Source organism: Siphateles boraxobius, unplaced genomic scaffold, assembly GCF_051911475.1.
Source record: "Siphateles boraxobius isolate OS27281-9 unplaced genomic scaffold, OSU_SipBor_1 6, whole genome shotgun sequence".
Lineage (NCBI taxonomy): Eukaryota > Metazoa > Chordata > Actinopteri > Cypriniformes > Leuciscidae > Siphateles > Siphateles boraxobius.
The window spans coordinates 21,988,385-22,010,558 of record NW_027509186.1 but is presented as its reverse complement, the minus strand read 5'-3'; the positions used below and the strand labels follow the sequence as shown (position 1 = coordinate 22,010,558).

Sequence of the window (22,174 nt, the reverse complement as noted above, 5' to 3'; positions counted from 1 at the left end):
TCGTTATTGTTGTAAATACTGTTAAATACGGGTATAGCCAAATTTATGATTAATTATATTTTATGTAGGCCTATCACATGTTTATTGTGTTAACAAGTCACCTACCCCACAGATCTTCCCATGGTGATCAAATGGAAAACGTTTCTTTTTTTTTAAAGCTTGTTTCTAGCTTTTCCATTCTATTTTTTAGTTTGCCCTGGCTGGTTTTGCTTTCTTTAAAAAATGACAGCTATCCTAAGATAATTTATTATACTGTTAATCGAAATTATTGTTGTAATTATGGAGTTTTGGTGGAACTGTGTTTACTATAGGCCTAATAGTGTATTTATTTATTTTTTATAAATGTACTCACTCTTTGCGAATCGGTTCGACTGAATCCCTACAAGAACAATTTACTCTTGCATCGGATCTCACTAGCGTCCATGAGGAGGGTAGGAGGAGTGAACATGGCATTGCAGAGTGCCGGGGATACCTTGAATAAACAATTCAGTCAAGCGACTGACTGCAGGACTCAAGAGCAGAAGAAAACCGCGCATGTGGGGAATAGACGCTGTCAGCCCCAGTCATCTTTCCGTTTTCCTACATCTGAATTGTTCGTAGAGAGAAATATCATATGCGCGCCTCCCTAAAATGCAGCATAATTTTCAACTGGATTCTCTTCATCCGAACTGGTAAGGCTTAGTGTGAAAATAAAATTTCTGGTTTATTTATTCGTTTGTTCATCAATGCATTAGCAGCAAATCCAGAATCCGCTATGTATTTTAATGGCTAGTGCGTATATGTAAGCAGAGGATATATAGGGTGGTGGGAGCTGACGTTTCCATTTTGAGTCTTCATTTATTTCATTGAATGTTTACATGCAGGCATGCACGTATAATGTGTGCGGTTGTTTTAACAAATACATGTGATCAAACGATTACTTGAAAGCGCCAAGGACTATACGCACATTATATCAGAATATAAGTTACACGTGTAAATTTATAGAGGGTGCACCGGGCAAGCACGTGAAATGTGATATAAAAGAGTGATGTTGTGCTAATAGTAGCCGAGCTCAGTTAAAGCACTAGATACATTGTTACTGTGGTTGTGATAAGAGGACGGTTTTAGCACCATGCTTACCTCATAGTTTATGTTTAGTCTAACTGTGACTCTTCAAGTGCTTGAGTGAAATCTTTAACGTGCTCCAAGATCGTGCATTGAAAAACAAGAAGTTATCTCGCATGGCGCATGCTATAAATCTTTATCCTGAAAATCATTGTGTAGGTATGCTTTCTTAAAACAACATTGTTTGGAGTTCAGTGTTGCACACAGTAGTATGAGTTTTGTAAAAAGAACCACATTATTCACATTATTTTTTTTAGCATGTGGGTAGTTTTACAAATTGTGAGCATGTAGGTTTTACAAAGTAAACGGCTCTTTTGAGAAATAGCAATTATGTACACTAATTTGAGACTCCAGCCGTCTTTATTTTTACTATATGTGGAGGTGGTCGCCCCCTTATGCCTGCAGATATGTTGATATCACATGACCAACTGGGTCATGCAATTGAACAGTTTGTGCAATTGCATACTATTAAAATTTGTTTACATTATATTACACTTTTAAAATGTAGGCGGTTTACAATGCATTAAAAGAAAAACACTACATAATGCCTTTTTTTCAGAAAGAAATCGCAATAGTCTGTCAGTTGCGTTATTATGCATTATATGTATTCGTTTAGTTAATGAGACAGAAAAAAAGGTAAAGAGATATGGTGCATAGTGGCAGCAGTTGGTAAACATACTACATGCATCCAGGCCAGTAGGTGTCAGTATGATGTTACTGAGTGCACCTTTATTTATATTCATGCCTCTGGCTTTTGTTGCATTTCTCAATCCAGTGTGGAGCTGTGGATAACAACAGGATCTGAAGTATATAATGTTCAGTGGGTTGACTCATAGTTTTTTTGGGATAAATAAACCTTATGACATTAGACAGTACTGAATGAGCATGGTGTTGTGTCATTAGCTCAGCTGCACTGAATAATGTACTGTAATGACACTTTCTCTTTTTTAAACACACAATGCACTGTATGTGGGCAGTTGTGTTGATTTTTATTTTTGTATTGAGCATGACTAAATAAAAACCACTGAGTTGGTTCTCTTCTTACATCCTTTACTCCGTTTGTTCTGGTTTTAAAAAATCCCGAATGCTAGGAGGAACAGATTGCTTGAGGTCACAATTACATGTAACCCAAAAAAAACCTGACTACCCACTCACGTTATTTTAAAGGTGGGGTATGTGATTTGCAAAACAGCCGGCAGATTTTGAAAATACACAACTCATAAGGTCCTACCTACTTCTCCTCCAACGCTGGCTCTGACTCCACCCATTCGAAAAACATGGACGCGCAATCAAGCAGAGCGAAAACTCAGATGCCCATACATAAACACAATCGCTCACATCAGCTTCCTCCCCAAACAGGTTGTTTAGCTAGCTAGTTCTACATATGGCTGGGCTATAACGTTAGAACAGCTACAATTCTCGTGTGCATATCGTCAGTAAAGACAGTTCCCTGATTAGTAGTAAATACTACAAGTTAATCGGCTTCTCACCTGTCAAGCAGAAAAACTGCCACAGCCGCATCTGTTGGTAGTCCTTCCTGGTCCTTCAGTTGCCGCCAACGTTGAAAAGCATCGCCTAGAATGACCCTGGTTTTAGACCTTTCTCTTTCGGCCGTTTTGTTCGCAATTACTCTCTCGAAAATAGGTTTCCTTTTCTGTGGTGGTGTCTTGTCTGACATTCTCCAAACGGAAGCAACTATACCTTCTCCTTCTCTCTCTCTCTCTCTCTCTCTCTCTCTCTCTCTCTCTCTCTCTCTCTCTCTCTCTCTATCTCTGTACCGGGGCGACTTGCACTTCCTGTGCCTGGGTCACGAGCTTTGAGTATGCGCACGAACGGGACACGCGCGCGAGAGGGGAGGGGGGCGGGGGGAGGGGGGCATGGTAAGACCGTTTGAGTGACGCATTCTCTATCCAATGATTCTAGACGGTCTTGAAAATGATTGGCTGGAGTTTTTCGAGTCCTGCCCGTTCCACAGATGATTAAATTGCTTAATTTTCATTTCAGTGCTTCTAATTTACAGCCAGCAATTGGGTCAGGAATAGGATTTCAAGTGATTTTGAAAAAATGGTCAAAAAAGAAAATCACATACCCCACCTTTAAAGCGTAATTTGTTTATAGTGTGGTTCTGTTTAAATTTAAAGCTCTTAGTCTTTCTAAAAGAGATGTGAAGTAAGCTTTTGTAAACAATCTTGTCACTGAAGTCTAGATTAAAAGAAGTAGATATCTAGGATAGTGATAACAGCCAGTTAATAGTAATATTTGTGTACTCAGTTTCAACTCATGTTTTCCATATTTGTAAATGAATGACTTCATGTAGCATTTCTTCTTATTTAAAGGTACAATATGTAAGAATTTTGTAATAAAATATCCAAATATCACTTGCACAGTGTGATATATTTCCTGCAGTTGTATACTTACAATATCCCAAAAGTCTTCAAAGATTTTTCATTTCAGAGAAATTCCAACTTTTAATTATTGGCCGTACCCGGAAATAAATGTCGCCTGTCAATGACGCAATATCCGCGCTATCCTCAGTTTCCGCTCGTACCATAGCTCGTACTGCCATAGCCACGACGTAACTATGGCGACAGACGTGGACAACTGCGTAGTGCGTAACATTTAGCGGCACGCTGTTCTTGTTTCGTTCAAACATAGACCATGGCAAGCAGACTTTGAGACAAAAAAGAAGAACTAAAATGAGGATCAATATCGGCGTGGCGTTTTTGAGATGCCGAGAGCTCCACGTCCGCGACTAACTTGGACTTGACAGAGCTTCACGAGTCACGACTTGACAGCTTTATTAGCCAGGTGAGCAAATGTACATAAAACAAATCAATGTTATATAGCTCAACATGATAAAATATTATCAGTATGTTATTCTAATGTTGATCTAGCTTACTGCTAGTTTCATATAGCAAACAAACTAACACATAGAATAACATTATAACTTTCAACACACATTTAAAGGCTGTTTAGTGTGAGAGTGTTACATTAGACACGCTGCGTTACCTCAAAAGTTTCATTCGTCTAATAAACTGACCTGTGAGTAGTAATTAAGCACTTGCGGGTAGTTCGGTAGAATTAAATATCCTTATTCCTTTATATCCGCGGGACTCGCGTGTGATATCTGTCTCTTATTAGCAAACGCGACCTGCTTCATAGACTCGGAGCCTGCAGCTACAGTCCCCCACCCAGAGTCCCGCATTCTCAGACCCCTCGTTTTTCGAGACGGCGCCTCCCATCAAACTTGATCAGATCAACATGTGAAGAACTTAAGCCAAAACGTGAGTATCGTCAATTTTATTTAGCGAATCATACTCATTCAATTTTTTTAAAAATCAAACTACTTTATAGCTCATCGATACACCAACATATAAACAGTCCTTTTAATATTTGTAAAGATAGTTTGTAACAAAATTTGAGCCGTTAATGTATGTTTTTTCGCCTTTTTTCCCCGAAAATATTTTGATAGCTAACGTTAGCCTTTAACCTTAGACTTTTTGTAGACAAGCCATTGTAAAAATTTGATTAAAATTAGTTGACATTAAAGTAGACCAATTAAATACATTAAGTGTGTTAATATCAAAGAATGTCATCATTAATTATTTAATCAGATTTACGTTTGACCTTTTTTTAATTACCAGACCTTTTCTCCTAAAACTATAAATACACAATATTTTTGACTATGGCATTCATCTTTTATTTTAGTGACATTGAGGAATTTGACAGAACGATTGCAAAAAGAAGGAAAAAAGAAGGAACATTCGCCTACCAGAAAGTAATTATTTTACCTTATGCAAGGTATTTACATTACATTTTACGTTTATTCATTTAGCAGACGCTTTTATCCAAAGCGACTTATAAATGAGGAGGTTTTTTTAATGCAATTGAAGACGAAAAGTAAAGTCAATAACACAATTCTTTCTTCCTTTTTTCTTCGCTTTGTCCTGTTTAAAGCAAGATGATGTTTAGGTGATCGTTAAATAAAGTACAGAATTGTTTATTATTGGTGTTTTGTCTATTCTTATTTGAGTTTTGCTTCGCATTCAAAATATCAAAAAACAGGTTCTGTAATGTTAGCATGGTATAATGTTAATTAGACCATTATAGGTTGAACTGAAAGCAAAATTGGAATTTGAATTAAAAAAAACATTGTAACAATATAATATCACATAATATTTTTCAGAAGATTGTTCAATCTGTAACTGTATCCCTTCCATCAGTAATTTTCTTTCAATTACACCCATGCACGCTCAAAAAATAACTACTGGGTAATTTGTTAGTCAGATAACACAATGAGTTTTTTTGGCACATGCATTAAGCAGGGAACGCAAATATTTATTTGGATAACTTTAAATAAAACGAGACTGTAATATTGCATCCTATTGTTTTAAATGGCATTTTGATAAGGGTTTTATACGATCTTCCGAACAGCATGATGCGCTGTCTCGAAAAACGAGGGATCTGAGAATGCGGGACTCTGGGTGGGGGACTGTAGCTGCAGGCTCTGAGTCTGCAGCTTCATAATATTGACTCTAGCCATTTCTTCACTGATTTTCACTTTTGTTGCTGCATGTTTTGTCAACGAGCTCCCCCTACAGCTGTGGGGCGTATATTTCACAACACTGTCGTAAAAAAAACTCACTTGCGGAACCCTCCTCCCCCTTTCTACCGCTGCTCATGTGCATTTGTTATTATTGGAGCCAGCCAACTTTATCATGTGGAGCTATGTCTACCGAGGTGGGTAATACATAATGCACAGTATCATATAACATTGGCGAATTGTCGAATTGCCGTAAAGCAGATTGTGATTCTCACTCGTTCTCGCTTCTCACAAGACTTCCTATTTCCAATTTACAGGGATGTTAGTCCCCATGTTGCAAGGTTTGTTTTCAGCCTGGGAACGCTGGCGGTTGCGGGGAAAGTCACCATTTTCGCCAGAAAAGGTTATTTAACCTTCCAAATGATTTCTAAACAGTTTTATTATTAAGTTGAAATAGTTGCCTAAACCCCTTTAAAAGGGATAGTACACACACAGATAAAAAAATCCATCATTTATTTACTGTTAAACTTTTATGACTCTTTTTTTTCTGTGGAACACAAAATACGTGTTTTTTTTTCATATGAGTCAGTGGCATCCCATGTTGTTCTTGACCCCATTTCTTTTATTGTATGGAAAACAAATAGGCCTAATTTATAATACATTTTTAGGGCTGGGTAAAAAAATATAGATTTCTCGATTCTAATCGATTCTCATTTATATGAACCGATATCTATTCTTAAATCCCAAAAATCGATCTTTTAGTCTATGCTGTGTTCAGTTGATGAATGAATGGAATTGTAGTGACTACCTCCAATAAATCACTATAAGCTTTGTTACTTTTGATATGAAAATAAGTTTTTCAATTTCTGTCAATTTTATTACAAAATTTTAATGTGGTTTGACTGATCGCTTTAGCGCCTCAGAACAAACAGAGCAGCAGCGCGAAACGCACATGAACTAATCATCTCTTGTGTTTTACTACTAGTTACAGCACAGAATAAACATGAATGAACATTAGAAGGTATGTTAAAAAATACTTAATGAAATCCTTATGTCTCATGTAATTTGCTCAATCAGTGTTTGTGGAAAGACATCAATAAAATAGCCTGTAAACAGAGTCACGTTATACATTTACCTCCGAAAATTGACCATAAACTCGTTAGACAGCAAGAAAAAGGATCTAGAGAGGAAGATTTAGCTAAATATATGCATCATGTTACATATTCATTATACTTTTACTGTTCTTCGAAATTTAATGTATGTTTAAATAAAAGTTTTTAAGACAGCCATCATTTAATTTTATATATTTCCAAAAATCAATTGGATAGAAACATAATTAGGTTATTATTAAGTTAGTATTTTAACTTTATTATTATAAAAACTTCCTTGTGTGTAATATAAGTGTTTGTATACAAATTGAAATGTATAATTTAACCTTCAATATTATAGTAATTTAGTACCCACTAGTTTACATCCTTAGTTGAGAGATTTTTATTCTTTGAAAAAATTTGCTATGTACTAAACCCTGAAATATCCAAAATAATCGCTATCCTATCGAATCGGAATCTAATCTAATCGAATTGTGAAATTTGTGTCGATACCCAGCCCTTCTCCTTTTGTGTTCACAGAAAAAAAGTCATACATGTTCGGAACGATTGGAGAGTAAATGGTGATAATTTTAATTTATGTGAACTATTTCTTAAACATTCCTGTTAGTGAATTCATAATTAGACGGTTATAGTCATGGAAATACACTAGTCAAAATATATGGATATCTAAAAGTGTATGTGTTTAATTATGCATAGGAATGTCTGTGGTTTTCTTCTGTATTTTGTTGGACTCCTAAATGATGTTCACAGTCCTATGGAGATGTTTGCCAACTCTTGCTTTGCTTTTTTGTTGTTCTGAATAATATTATGATGTCAGTTCATCATATTACAAATTGAATTTCGAAGCTCAGGTAACTGGGCTTTGACAGAGTATGCAGTTGGAGTAGAGAGACCGAAATACTTCTGTCGTTTTGCACTGAGCGGAACAGTAAATGCCATCTGATCATGTGGAAAGAAAGCCAGGATGAGGAAATGGAGGGATGAAGTGAAGAGGTGAAATGGTTTGTGTGTGTGTGTGCGCGTATGGATGGCTGGAAGGGGTTCATTGTTCATGAGATAATGGCAGGATCATCTACCAGACAGGAGGTCACCACGCCCCTCAATCATAACCCATAATTGATTGACCATAATGGAGATTGAAGTACATTATTCATAGTTTGCAAAAAAAAATTACAGCCGGCCCACTGTGAGATCAGGGTCAGATAAATCAGGAAGAGAAGTATGCACGCAAGCAACGGCTTGTTGAAGAGACAACCGACTGAACGTGATCTTGTAAACATCAGGGATCAATGCGATCTCAGCAGCGCACCAGCTTTTAAGAAAATACATTTACAGTGCCTCTTAAATTGGCTTGTGTTGTGGGCCATGGGGAGGGGGGTAAAAAAAAGACAAATGCAAGCAAAGAGTCCCGTATTAAACTAATGGCGTAAGCAGAAGTGGAGGGCAAAAGGAAAGAAGCATCTTAAATCATGTCTCCGTGTGCCAGCTCATCTATCAGCAGTACACCACAGAAATGATTTTTCCATCTGTAGAATAGAAATGTCAGCCCGTGGCAAGCGATGTGTATCAGTGATGTTTTTATAGAGTAAGCCAATATTAGGTATGCGATTTATGGCACATGTGCACTATGTTGCACATGTGACTCTGACTCTCAGAAATCAGAAGTCAGTTTGACTTCTGACTCTCAGAAATCAGAAGTCAAACTTAACGGGTTGGTAGCCAACTCTGTTTGTGAAGGTTTTTAGATTATTATTTTTTATCCGTTTATATAATATCTCAGTCCATAATCTACTTTTTTATTTACAGATTCCTATGAAATTTTATAACCAAGCCCACATGGAATATGTGCCCACAGAAAGTTCCACAGATTTCTGTAGAATTGGAATGCCAGTCATTCATAAAATTCTACACATGCCTCGCCCCTTATGTATACAATTTTTGGGTCACATTTTCTGACATTTATGGGTAGTTGATAAATAACATGCTCATGAAGGTTTTTTTCTAAATCAACATCAAGATTTGTGGTAAGAAATAATGAATAAGAGAATGTGTTTATTTATTTTAGGTGCTGTGACTGGTCACCATTTCTTTTAAAGGTGCACTACAGAACTTTGGCCTCATTATCATCATCTGTGGTTGAAACAATTTTTTATTTAAATAAAGTCTTCTACCTGACCTGACCACTCACACTTTTTTAATATAGTTATTTAAAGAGTGGCAAAATGCTGTTTTTAAAGTTGGCATGAAAAGAAAAATTATTTTTACTAAATGCACATTTGCATTAATATTTCAGTGTGATGACCACATCTCAAAATCAAATCAACAACCCCTGCAGAGAACCAAGTCACCTCCCAACATTTTTTCTTTGTCGATAATCCATTTCACTCAGATATACGTCACAATACAAAAGAAAAATATGATCAATTCTGTTTTATCGTGACTTTTAGAATTCTAGAGGTGGGTTAGCATTTCACACCGTACGACATATCAACGTCCTGGAAGTATTTCATGTCAGCTACCAATAAAGGCTTGATATAACCACATTTAAATCCATATCACAGCATGTGAAAATTGTCTGCAGATTCTTTCTGGGTCTGCTTATAACACACTACAGTAAATGTCATAGTGAGCTTTGAAACTTTCGAACCAGTCTTTTAGTTTCTTTGGATATTGGCTGATTCTGCAAATATTTCCAAGAAATATTCACCAAAACCACAACATTTTAGCTCTGTACTGTAGCCATTATGTTTCAGCTCAGTTTTGAACAAGGGCGGCGGGGTGAGCCGATCATTTCTACCATGTATTGCCCTGGCTCCTGCGTCAATGTCTCTAGACAGCTTTAATGGCTGTAGGGATAAAGGTTTTCGTAGGTCACCATGTGGCAGGATCAGCATAATTGAAGGCTTGAGAGGACGCAGTAGGGGCAATAGTTAAATTGGACTTAAGACTGTTATTCAATGGTGTCTTAATTTAACCACTCTGGGTTATATGAAGCAAATCCCACTGAGAAAAGTGGCTCACTCGAATGCCAATCATTCCTCACCGATCCTGAGTCTTTTGAAGGTTACAGGGCTGTCTGTGGCTGGGCTGACGGATTGATGCATGTCCCCCGTCGAGCAGAGAATTCAGAGTCCAAGGCCGCCGCAGTGCTGTCCTATTAGGGGGGATTGTCCTTCACAACTTCTTAGCCGCCTGTCCTTTCTGGAGCCTACAGAGCTCAGACAAGGGCATTGTGTCTGCTACAATAAGCCGAGCCATGGAGTGCTTCACCCACACATAATTATATGGCTTTAATGCAAGCATCTTTCACTGTTCATCCACTCACACCAGCAAGCGCAAAAAGAGTGGCGTTGTCAGAGGGAGTCGTGGATGTATCCCTTCTTCATTATGACTTGCTCTTTGGAATTAAATTGGTTCAGCAATTAACTAAAAGGGGATTTTTAGAATTTATGAATGACTGAGAAGATTGATATATTGCAAGAGAGGAGAGCAGCGTGTCCAATGGATGTGAGGCAGAGGTAATGGATTTATTGTCACATGGAGAGGCACATGAAACGTGGTTAGTTGCGAGAATCACCTTATCCACATATTAGGACCATAACAGTTAGGTGATCAGACTTGTTGCATGGTCTATGTGTTCGAGATTGGTTTCTGCCAGGTACTGTGAAAGTAAAGTCTTTTCAAGGAGCTCTGTGGTGGCATTACGACATGAGTGATTTCACCAGCTGCTTTTTTGTGTACCCATTCCGATAAGATATGAGGTCATGCTTGCTAGATGTTGTCAGGAAAATCTAATCCAATGGTTGCCCGCCGAGACAAAGACGGCTCTATGCCGGGCAGATCAAGAAAATAATGCACAGCTTGAACTTAGACCTTCGAGGTGTTTCTTAAGAGTTAATTAAACAGAATTCATTACCAGGTAATCTATAACATATGGTGAGAAAAGATTATTGTGCCCCCACTTTGAATATAAACGCTGGGTATTACCGTCTGCTCTTGCACTGAGTGTTGGGCTTTTTAGAGTTTGGATTACAGCAGGGTGGTTTGATATATTTTTTGCCACCGTGGAAATGTGTCAACTGGTAGATATTTTTCTGTAGTGTTTATACTGCAATATTTTTTTTTAATCAGGCTGTATATATGTGCTTATGTACTTTATGTTATGGTCTTGGCGGAATAGATCTGCTACACTGCTGCTGCTGTTTTTGATTATGGCTGCTGCAGAGCAAGTACAGAGACTTGCTACTGCCAATACATTCACAGTCATGCTGTTGTTGCACATATAACATACATGAAAAAAAACCTGTAGCAGCTCTATACAGGTGGAGCTGGGGAAGGTGGAGGGTTTCTGAGGAGTGCTGCAAACAATGCCAAGTATTTGAATGCTGAGCAGAAAGCTCATTGGTTGCTGATGCCACAGCAACCAATCAGCTGCACTCTGTAGATAACGATGTGATCACTTAACAATTGAGTTAAGGACCTATCAGCCTGCACCATCTAGAGATTCATGACATAACTTTGTATTTTATATAGTTATACACACAAAGGCGCCAATAAATAAATTAAAACGAGATACACAAAAAAATACACAATTCAAAAAATAATGAATATCGTCGCTGTTGGGCGGAAATCTACAAAAACTAAAAAGTAGTAAGTGCATTCATTGCGTTACGTTTTCAGCAATCTTCGGGTTATAAAGTTTACTGTAGCTATATATGGGCACTTAGTTTTCTTTCTGTCAAGTATTCACAGCCGCTATTTAAGGCAGTATTGGGAATGACTCGATAACAAATGCTAGACTTAAACACTTTTCTTGGCTCCTCAATGTAGCCTATATATATATATATATATATATATATATATATATATTTCTTGAGTAAAAATAGAAGTAACCGATAGTAATTATTTATGAAAAAATAATATGGAAATACAAGGATATATATTTTTTATGTAGATATATTATCTGATATATACGTTTCTTTGATAACTTCGAGCCTTCTGTACAGAGTATGGAGACCTTTAATGGAATTTCTTAATAGTTACTCTATCAAATGGGTCTCTACACCTAGTAAATGAACCTCTTAATGCCAAAGGCACTGAGAATAAGAGGGGAACACCATGTTCAGCCAAATAATGTTCTTTAAAGACATTTAATATTTTCTTGTATGCTCAGTTTTTTCTAAAGGTTGCTGAAACCAAAAGATAGATTGTTGCTGTAAGATGTTACAGACAAGCTCTGGGGTTGTATTGGCATCACAGAGATGTGTTCAAGGTTTCTGAAAATGTTTGAACAGTCAGAGAGTTCATGGTCAAGGGCTATTTAGCGTGAGTGTCTGGAAAGTCCTCTTGCCATGATTTGGCAGAGAGCGAGTGGTGATGGGCAGTAGATCCACCCCACTAAAGCATAAACTGGACTAATCTGTTACCGAGCAACAGCAGGCACCCCTTCACAATACATTTTGGGTGTGTAGTTCATGCCGTTACCCGGGGGATGCGGTTTTGTTGAGTTCAGCTTATGGCACTTTTTTTTTGGAGTAGTCTGGTTGGCCTCTGTGTTTAGACTGTGGAAGGAATCTGCGACGTTGGAGAGAGAGAAGCACCAGGGACAGCTGGGTAAACATTACAGTTCTGTGTTTTCAACATGCCGCTTTGATATGTTAATTCTTGATGCTTTTGAGGTGAGAGATTTAGTCTTTTTGTTGTGGTCGTGTGCTTTACTTGTTTTGTTTAAAGGTTTTATGGCCGCATTTGCGCTTTGAACAAAAAGTGTCACCTCATTCATCAAAAAGAGGCAGCTGTTTTTCCATTTGATAGTCATCAGTAAATCAGAACATTACCCTTCCCCCAAGTAGCGCATAGTCGCATACTAAGGAGACCAAGACCTTGAAGGGGCGGACATGTCTTGGTCAAACCGTTTAGGATGACGCTATCGTCACCTTTGCGCATGGCCTTAGACCTGACCCAGAGAGCCAGATTGTTTCCCACCAGGCAGAGATAATTATCACCCAGACCGCTTTGGAACAGCACTTTACTGTTCGTTCTTGTATTTTTAGTGGGCATCTTCAATAATGGGGGCCGAAATTTGATCCAGGTTGCTCTGTTGAGTGGATCAAGGCCGTTTGTCGCTAGTACGTTCGAGGTTGAATTCGCGGTTCAAGGTTGACATCCACTTTAGGAGTCACACCAAGGTCAAGCACGGTTTAATAAGCTGTTTTGTCAGGTCAGGACACATGATCTTCCCTCGACCCGTGATTTGAGTTAATTGTGAACAATGATCTCTCTAGAGCTGAGGTGAAAACAAGGCTTCGTGAAGAAAGCTCTGTGTGTCAGATGACCTGAACACATGATTTGTTTATTTGTGGAAGGTAACAGCCTCAAGTAAGGTCAAGGTGTTATGCAATTTAAGATGAACTGTGTTGAAAGTGATCATTATTTTAATTTGTGGTGGGTAATATACATACATACAGTACATACATTCAAAAGTTTGGGGTGCGGATGATTTTTCGGATGTATTAACTTGTTCAGATTCAGATTCAGATTCAACTTTATTTGTCATTATGCAGAGTACAAGTACAGAGCAACAGTTGCTAATACAACAGATATTGTGTGACACAACATATCTACATATCAGAAGGGATGTAGCACCTGAACACAAAGACCTCAATACTTGGTAGAAAATACACAATGACGGTAACATTTGATGGATCGTTTTTGTGTTTGAATGTGTCACTTTGAGTAGAAAATGAACTCCAAATGTCACAAAATGGCAAGTTACTAATCCTAACAACAAAAGCAATAATACAACAGTGTAAATACAGCTGGAAAACAGTGAAAAATCAACCTCATAATTATTCAAGGCCCAGTGCTTGATGGGAACACCAGTATCAGAAAATCAGAGTAATTTTACTCTTAAAATGTTAATATTTACGCTTTCATTTCTACACGCTTGAATTGAGTACTAATATAGAATTTAGATAGTTTTATAAATTATTGCCTGAACTAACTTTTTCATGTAGATAACATTTTTTTATGTAGTATTTACTTCACCACAAAATCATTTTTATCAGTGCAAGGGCAGACTGATGTTATTGTTCTTACCACCGACCTCATGGTAATTTTTTTTGCTGTACTGTGTTCATTTGTGGCATCAGCAGAAAGGAACTAGAACACGGAATCAACTGCTACGCTCGGATAGAATTATTTGGGCCAAAGTGCATAAAATGGAGGCCACTTGTTGGATTGTTAAATCTTGCTGAAAGCAGAACCTTATTGTTTTAATCTGTACGTAGTAGTTTTTTGTACTCTGTACGTAGTAGTTTTTTTGTACATGTAAACATCTACATTTTGTCACTGTCACACAAATGACTAGGTTCTAGTCCAGTGATCTCACTAGCACAGTATGTGTTACATAAGATAGGATAACTTGTACTCGGAGTCCACTTACAGGCAAATCGATCTGTTTTCAAAGTGAATCTAAGGGGATTTTGTGATAATCTAAAACGACAGCTACGACCTTAATACCCGTTTGATGCACGTCGACGTGACCCTGTGCTACACAGACCTTAACTCCGGTCAACTGCAGTGACACAATTTCACATATGCTTCGGTTAACCTCCATTTTATGCACAGCAGGCTGATAATTTTAAACTTTTATGTGTCATTTTGTTTTTTATGTAACTGTGGTTTGTCTGACATTCATAGCTAAACGTCTCTGATTTAGCTGGCCTGTTTTTTGAAAAGATATGATCTTTTTTGTGGTTTGAACTCGCTGATTAGGAAGAGATTAGAGATGACCTGAAAACATTTGAATGGCGTAAATAAGGGCAATGACATAATTGGCGCCCAGGTCTGCTCATCCACCATCCGCCCGCTCGGTTCGTGTGGGTGGCGAGGCCAGCAAGGAGAGCTGAAGGTGATAAAACATCCAAGTTGCCTGTAAATGAGATGAAGACTGGAGCAGCACTGGGTTCAGCCATTAAAGATGTTTTATAGCAGCCCTGCGTACTCTTCCCCTCCTGAACTGCACGCACGTAAACCTATCTATCAAAGGGAATTGACCTGCCTTTGATTGATCACTTCACAAGACCTGCTCTTGTCATGAAAACATCCACATGTCATTCATGTAGATGCCAACACCAATCGTTTAGGTTAAAAAAAGATGTTATTTGAAAAATATAGTTCCTTAATGTGATCGCGATCACTCAAATTTAGAAAATTTTAACAAATGTGAAGCTTGAAAGTAACAACACTGAAAACGATACTATTAAGTCCCCGATATACTTTGAAACGAAACCGAAGTGACTTAATTTTGAACAAAATCAGGCAAAAATTAAGTTTGTTTTGGGAGTTTGAAACAGCTTGCAAAAGTCAGAAAACTTTCCTCTGGCTGGTAAACACCTTTGAACTATCATTGGTCTGTAGTGATTGCGTAATGGGTAGGTGTGGTCTGTGGCTCCGCCTTCTTTGAAGCAGACATTTCTCTGGTTCATTTCTTCTGTTCAGTCCGTCGAGGTCAGACTTCGCGAGTAAAAACGTGAACACACTGGAGAGCTGCTTTATAGTAGATAGAAATTAAAGTTGTAATTTTAGTTGAAAGCTACACTTAAACACACTTTTTTGTTTTGTTTAATACAGTAATGCTGCTTCTATTGTAAAAAGTGCTACATAAACATGATGTGACTTTATTGGAGTTCCGAATTAAAGCACTCATGCATACATATCCACATCCATATGATCGGATGCTTTCTTAACGGCTGTTTTGTCACCGCTGTCATTTTTGCTGTGTGGTTATTTATTGAAAGGAAAGCTTACAGCTCATTGTTACATGTTCATCTAAACACCGCTTGTGGCAGTGTAAGCGTCATTGGGATGTTTGCTAATGGTGTACTGCTGCTCAGGTCTTTCAAACTTGTTTTTACCCCCAAGAAAAGAACAAAAAAACAACTGTGCTGTGAGTATCGGGCCTTTATAGTGTATTGAACCAAAATTAAGTTCATTTGTTTAAAAATTCTATTGTGGGCTAGCATCCAACAAACTATTAGCACGCAGAGCTGTCTTATTTCTCGTTTGAGTGACATTTATTTCTCTAACACCATCTTCCACACTGTTCCCAACTGGTTTGCCCGTATTCGGCAGATGTCCTTGTATGACCTCGGTAACAGCGGATAGTGAAGCTGCCCTCTGAGCTCGTGGAACAAAGCAGAAAATAAAGTTGCTGCCTGCAAAGTGCTGCAGTGGGTGGCTTTAACATTCCCATCCACTTTCAGCTCCCGCTAACCTTGCTGAGCTCTGACATCATCCTGGAACAATGTCAGATCCATGTAGATGAATATAATTAAACAAGTGCTTATCATCCAGCCGGGGAAAGTTTAGTGGCAGGTCAACCATGTTTGCCTCTCTTTCGGTTGAAGGTCGGGCGAGGGTTAGACAGACAGTTTGCAGGCTGGAAGGTATGTGAAAGACACAAAACACACACTGTAGGCCAACACAAGAACCTTTTCCAGAGCACAAAAAAAATCTATTTTTACACTAGCTTGTTATTAACATTGAACTCTGTCGGGCTTGACTGTATTGGAAAAATGGAGTACCAATGAAACATTTAATATAGTAACCAGTTACCTCAAATTCCACATTTATTATAACCGTAAAACCAAAAATTAATTAATATGTGAAATCTCTTTTTTTTGGTGGCTCCACCGTGCCCTAACCAGACGCGATGCGATAAGATTCCAGCGACAAATAATTTGTCTGTCCACACTAGACGTGACGCGACTGCGAGATGCATCAAAGTCAATCAAAATCAGAACAGCGTGTGGGCGGAGTCTCACGGCAAGTGCACAGCACCAGAGAGTAATCTTGACGGCACTCCCAAGAAAATGGATTAGTAGACTACATAATTAAATTCACAAATATTAACACCATTAAAGCATTATTAAAAATACATAGGCTACAGAGATACTGAAAACAATCTTTGTCAAAGAATACACTTGTTTGTTCACAGTTTAAACGTTCTTGTTTCCATTTGTTTAATTTCAAGATCTGAGGTGAATTATCCATTGTTGCTTTTACAGCTACAAAGTTAGGAGCACTAAATGATATTCAAAGTCACATTACACGGTTTTAACATTTAATAAAGCACATAAACAGTACCTGAGATTATCATTGCCACACTTTGTGTTTGTTGTTCCAGCCACGACATCGCAGAAAAATAGAAACCAATTGTAAAATTTGCGTGTTGCCGTCGCGGCTGGTTAAGACAAAAACTCTGATTAACATGGAAAAGATACCTTTTATCGCGCGTCGATTGTAGTTAGGACACGGTGTAATGGTTAACATAGCAACTGTATTTTTAGTGAAAATTATATATACTGTGTATATAGCACATATTTCATATGCTAAAAAATAGTCAAGATAATTTAATAACATATATAGGACAGTTTGAACGTTCTTGTTCACAGTTTGTATACACTATATGCAATGTGTATATAGCACATATTTCAATATATGCTAAAAAATAGTCAAGATAATTTAATAACATACCAAAACATTGAATTGATATTACATAATGTGTTCGAGGACAATATTGTTTGTTCTATTTCCATATCAGTGAACATTAACCAATCACTGTCAACAGTTCACAGTAATATTTTGCAATTGATTTTGTCTTTCTGTCTGTGGTAGACTTCAGCTGTTTACACTAGACAAGTTTTGTTGCATTTGTTCTGCAATGTTTTAAAGTTGATGGTCTATGTAAAGTACTGTCTTTTGGTGTTTGTCAGCATCTCATGACATATAGTTGCATTTAAGACATTGTGTTGAAGTTGAAAGTAGTTAAACTTAAAGTAGTTTAGTTAAAAAAGCATCTTATGGCTTCTGTTACATTCTACTGCAATCCATCAGCTGTCTATGCAAGAACATGTCCTGTGAACAGAAAATGTACAGATTTTAGTTGCTTTAAAAAATGAGATGCACTAAATTAATGTCAAATTCACAGACTTGCCATTTACACAAGATTTTAACATGCATTAAAAAAGAAAACATACACGTGACTGGTGATATTGATGAGTTAAAACTGAGAATTGTGACATCTAGGATTTGCGACCTAACAAGTGAGTAAACGTGGCTCCAAAATGAGGCAACCTGTCACGACCAAAGCCGTGGTGTTAGGTCTCAGCTTTGAATTCTAGCGAGTTCCAGCGAAACCATTTGCTTAAGATAGCATGAGGCACAATATGTTACTTAATAAGGCAAGGGATTTTTAGAGTCCTCCGCCATTAGCTGCTGAAATAATCTCCTCCCTGAATGGGAAAAGGCAGCAGTGAAGGGAGTAAAACCGAGCGTACTGCATAGCCTTTGGATAGGAGCAGTATTTAATTAAGATCAGCCTGTCTCACATACATGCTGGCTGATAAGGGCTCCAAAGCACATCTGGCAATATGAGAGCTTGATCTCTCTTCGCTGGGGTTAATGAAGGTGGTCTCTGCTGAGTTATGTGATAAAACTCAGCTGAACTTTTCTTTTGTCCAGTAAAAAAGTGGATGACTATATGTGACCTATTTTCTCCAGCACAAAGCAAGAGTCCCTGTGAAATAAGTTTAAATGGCTTGGAATGGAGTTTGGTGTCTTGTGGAAATAGAATTACATTGATCTGAAAGGTTATTACAAATATAAATATAGCATTGATTCATTACTCTCTGTATGAAACATTTCTACATAATTCACTATAGCTGGAAATATATATTTAATATTCTTTATATATTTGCAAGCAATGCAAATTATGATTTTAAAATGCTTTTCAGATGGGGGTTAATGACCTGACCTGCATATTTTTGTGTCCATAATCCTTTAAAATAATTGGATAAACCTGTGACGTGTATCACTTCATTCTATAAAACATATTTAGTTTAAATTTATCTTCAGTACATTTAGTATTTATTATTTAAAATTTTGGTATCTTAAAACCCCAAAATGTCAGGTGGCACAAATGAACAGACTAAGAAAACTATTTAAAATACTTGAAAGAGAATTCAATATTTTTGTGCTGTACATGCACTTCCGTGTGCGCGCTTCGGATAGGTGCTCAAATCTTCTCTTCTCTTTCGTGTCTTGCGCTCGATGTTTAAATTGGCACGGCTTAAATGTGTTTAGTTTTAACACATAGCAGCGTGTGCAATTGAAACATGTTTAAACACATTGTGATTGTGACTCAAAAATATGCTTAAAAAATTATATGAAATGTCATGACCATGACCTTAAGGTTTCCTAAAGAGCAAGTATGAGAATGTGTTTCAGACTTAAACTTAAGCAACATTAAAAAGCTTACTTTTTTTAATTACAATTTAATTAAAATTAATTTCTTTATTCAGAGAAAATGCATATGGAATTTACATCAAATCTTTTTTATTTATTTTGTCAATTGCCTTAAAAATAAATTGGTATTTTATTCTTTTTTGTTTACTTGTTATTCTATTCAATTTCTTTACTGATTATTTAAGCTATGTCACCCAGCTCTCTGGATCACTTCTAATGGTCCGTGACGTTGACCTTTGTCTTAAAGGGGAAGACAGACTAACTAATCAGCCTTTCCATTTTTGCCCATGAACGTAACCTCTGATCTCAGGGTCACCTCATCTCGGTCCTTATCAGGACCCCTGGCAGTTGTTCAGCATGTTGCCTTATAAGAAATGGATACTCAAGATATCCCTATCCCTACAGAGCATTACTGGCAAGAACAAGCATTCTCGCCCATGTGTTCGCCAATTTCAATAGTAACGAGCTACATTTCTACTTCTTGTCACAGTACACCTGCACTTGAGTGTTGTGAAAGGCAAATGTGTCCTAGCATTCCACTGACTTGTGTAAACTTAGCTCTGCAGTGCAACCTGCATGCGTTGTATTTCCAGATAAGATATCTGGCAACATGTTTTCAGCCATACCAGGCCGGGATGATGAACAACTTTGAATTCCGTCTCCTCCTGATCACCCTCCTGAGGTTAAACTAAAAACCGCTCTATGCAGGCTAAAGCACACCCAAGTGCAGGACAAGAACAGCTGGGTACCAGTGGGGCCACGATTGGCAGGGTGTAGGGTTTCATCTGCCGAGGGGGTCAATTCTACTTCCTCGGAAGGGGGCCCGGGCCTCTGAGAATCTGTCATCGTTCACGTTGTAAATGCTCTGCATGTATCTGTTTTTGAATTGCCAGAAAAAGCCACCCTATCTAGGGTGGACATCCAACGAAGTGTTAATGCAATAGCATTCGGAGTACTTCAATCATGCATTGAGGTGGCAAGCTGTAATTACGTAAAATGGTGTGTATTGAATTAGTGACATTTTTTAAATTTAATTTCTTAGCTGAATGTTCCGGTACACCAGCCATGTCAACGAAACGAATCAATGAATGAAAATGAGCATATCAATGCATATCTAAATTCGCGCCTACGGTATCTTTGTAGAACTTAAAAAAAAGAAACAAAAAATATGCTGCAGCCAATGAGCAGTCGGCTGGGGCTGGCTGCAGGACGACTCAACCTCCACAGACAGTTTTTAATGTTTTATCATAACTAATAACTAGTAACAACTACTCAAGATTTTGCTTTAGTATAATTTTCGGTACAATTAGGGCCGGATTCGGGACAACAGCTTAGATTTCGGGACTGTCACGAATTTTTCGGGACGTCTGGTCACCCTAGATACACTTAAAAATTCATGTGCATCCTTTTTGTAATTGCATTATTTGGCATGCATGTAACTGTTATGGATGGTGTTCAACACTACATCAGTGTGCAAAAGCTATCTGACCTCCTTTTAAGCACTCTTATTCTTCTATTCCCCCCTTGTCATCTCTTAGAGTAGATGATGCACTGCCTGGCCCTTCATATTGCAAATCATATCTTTGACTAGACCAGCACATAACTGTGCGATTCCACTGTGGTGTGAGGGTAGAGGTACACGGCTCTATGAAATTTTTCATCACTGGGACTGATAGCACAGATGGCCATTGAAGAAAGGCAGGATATTTGAGATATCTATCAGGATACCGTGAAGGGTTTATTTTTGAAGGGTTTGTCTTGCAGATGCAGTTCAAGGACGCCTTCAGGCAGCACGACCCTCGCTGTGCTTCTGACGTGACTCAAGGTCACGCACACTCACCCTCTGACATTCACTCACTACAGACAGAGAGCGAGAGTGTGTGTTACTGAGGAAGAGACTGGGGGAAGGGAGGGAGCGAGTCATCTTCCCCTGTGTGCTCTGAGTAAACAGTTCACTTTGCTCTGTGTGAGCGCAGCCAGGGCCTCATTTGCTCAGCCGTTTTTATTCATTTCTCCCATTTGCAGACAACTTGAGACATGCTGTTCTCTGGCTGCCGCTCGGTAGGACCGTTTGTCATGTCAGGGGTTTTTATTTGACTTAGGTATGAGTTATCTCAAACTCGGCTCCGAAATTAATGCACCTTTAAATTCTGTGCTGTTTCAAGCCTTTATAGTTCTTTTATGTGATCAGTACTGAGCACTCAGGAGATTGAGATGGCATATGCTTCCATTCTCTGTAAAACGGATGCTATTGTGATATAATAAAGGAAGTAGATACATTACCACGTATGATATATTTATAATCTATAAAATAAAGATGTGCAAAAAAACTACATATTTTCATAACTGACTAGTCAGAACGAAGCTTTATATTATTAGCCTGGTTTAGCACGTCTACCGTTAGCCTTTCTTAAGGGGCGTTCACCTGTGTACACTGACCAATCGGTGTAATTTTAGTATTATTTAAATACTAATATAGTGTTTATTAATATTTTGAATTATTTTTATTTTGAAGTTTAAAAAAAATATATTTTTATTTAGTAGGAATTTATTTTTATTTCATTTGTATTTTGTAATTTTCTCACGTCAACGTTTCATTTTATATTTATATTTTATTTTAGCTTTGTTTCAATTACCGAAAACATTTTTAAGTTTTAGTTGACAATAACAATACTTTAAAAGATGAATTGTAGACTCAACTTCTAGCAAATAATCATTTTTAAGAGTTTGATTTGGCACAGTAGAAAGAAGTAGCCGATAACTTTAAATAACATCTTTAAATCCAATTGGAAGCTAATTCTGTCACCCAGTTGAATGAATGCGCAAATGGTAATCATATCATGGCTAGCACTAACTTAATTGCCTTTAGAAAATGTATTAATTTCTAATTATCGAATTAATTATCTAATTAATTTTCGTAAAGCAAGCTAAATATTTATATTATACCCTCACCACTTTTTAGATAATTTCTACACCCCTTACTATTAGCATGCAAAAGCACGCTTTAGCACATTAGAACCCCTCTCAAGGAAGTTGTCTCTGATTTCAATCCTTTTAAGTCATGATTGTAAAACTTAGAAATGCTAATCGATAGCATCAAAGTGTCAAT

General features: G+C 37.6%; 1 protein-coding gene across 3 annotated transcripts in view; it reads left to right on the top strand.

Moving 5' to 3' along the window:
- The first annotated feature begins 400 nt into the window (after positions 1 to 400).
- Positions 401 to 22,174, top strand: part of nrip1a (nuclear receptor interacting protein 1a) — a 37,560-nt gene continuing 15,786 nt past the window's right edge. Inside the window, exon 1 of one of the 3 annotated variants that reach the window (XM_077208167.1) lies at positions 401 to 671. The gene's annotated coding sequence lies outside the window, so the exon portion shown is untranslated. Of the gene's footprint in view, positions 672 to 10,083; positions 10,275 to 12,324; positions 12,435 to 22,174 lie in introns of those variants that run through there. The other 2 variants (XM_077208169.1, XM_077208168.1) reach the window with 2 other exon arrangements.